This window comes from Alexandromys fortis, unplaced genomic scaffold (genome assembly GCF_014885135.2).
Source record: "Alexandromys fortis isolate MF-2015 unplaced genomic scaffold, M_Fortis_MF-2015_v1.1 scaffold_229, whole genome shotgun sequence".
Lineage (NCBI taxonomy): Eukaryota > Metazoa > Chordata > Mammalia > Rodentia > Cricetidae > Alexandromys > Alexandromys fortis.
In genome coordinates this window covers 1169022-1170053 of record NW_026068122.1, presented here as the reverse complement: position 1 = coordinate 1170053, position 1032 = coordinate 1169022, and the positions used below count along the sequence as shown (strand labels likewise).

The 1032-nt window shown below is 50.7% G+C and overlaps 1 pseudogene; it reads left to right on the top strand.

Moving 5' to 3' along the window:
* Window positions 1-303: 303 nt before the first annotated feature.
* Window positions 304-765, top strand: LOC126490482 (40S ribosomal protein S18-like; annotated as a pseudogene).
* Window positions 766-1032: the final 267 nt, after the last annotated feature.

The window sequence follows — 1032 nt, the reverse complement described above, 5'->3', positions numbered from 1 at the left end:
TGTCCGGCTATAATGCCGAACAGAACATGAAAGCTCACTTAGAAGCTGTGAGTAACTTTGTCCAGATCCAGAGAAACAAGACCTCCGTTGTGTGTTCTTCTGAGGAGAATAACTTAAACTAGAGGGATGTGAGCAGTAAATGATCCTGTTAGTCCGAGAGCTGTGGGGAAAGAAACCAAGTGTAGATGAGTCTGGAAAGATGGGTCTCTGTTATCTACTTAGACAATTAGTATCAAACTGTCTTAAGAAGTTATTGTTATCTCTTCCACGGGAGGCCTACACGCCGCCGATTGTGCCACCGCCATGTATCTCGTGATCCCTGAGAAGTTCCAACACATCCTGCGAGTACTCAACACCAACATGGATGAGCGGCAGAAAATAGCTTTTGCCATCACTGCCATTAAGGGTGTGGGGCGGAGATACACTCATGTGGTGTTGAGGAAAGCAGACTTTGACCTCACCAAGGGGGCTGGAGAGCTCACTGAGGACGAGGTGGAGCGTGTGATCACGATCGTGCAGAATCCCCGGCTGTACCAGATCCCAGACTGGTTCTTGAACAGACAGAGGATGTGAAGGACGGGAAGTACAGCCAGGTTCTGGCCAATGTCCTGGACAACAAGCTGCGCGAGGACATGGAACGGTTGAAGAAGATTCGGGCCCGCCCATGGGGGGCTGTGCCACTTCTGGGGCCTTCATGTCCGAGGCCAGCACACCAAGACCACTGGCCGCCGAGGCCGCACTGTGGGTGTATCCAAGAAGAAATGAGTCCCTGGGCTTTTGCTGTTAATAAATAGTTTATATGCCTGTGGGGGAAAAAAGTTATTGTTAGCCGGGCTGTTGTGGCACATGCCTTTAAACCCAAGCACTAGGGAGGCAGAGGCAAGTGGATCTCTGTGAGTTCAAGGCCAGCCTGGTCTACTAGAGCTAGTTCCAGGACAGGAGCCAAAAGCTACGGAGGAAACCCTGTCTCGAAAATCCAAAATGAGAGAGAGAGAGAGAGAGAGAGAGAGAGAGAGAGAGAGAGAGAGACTG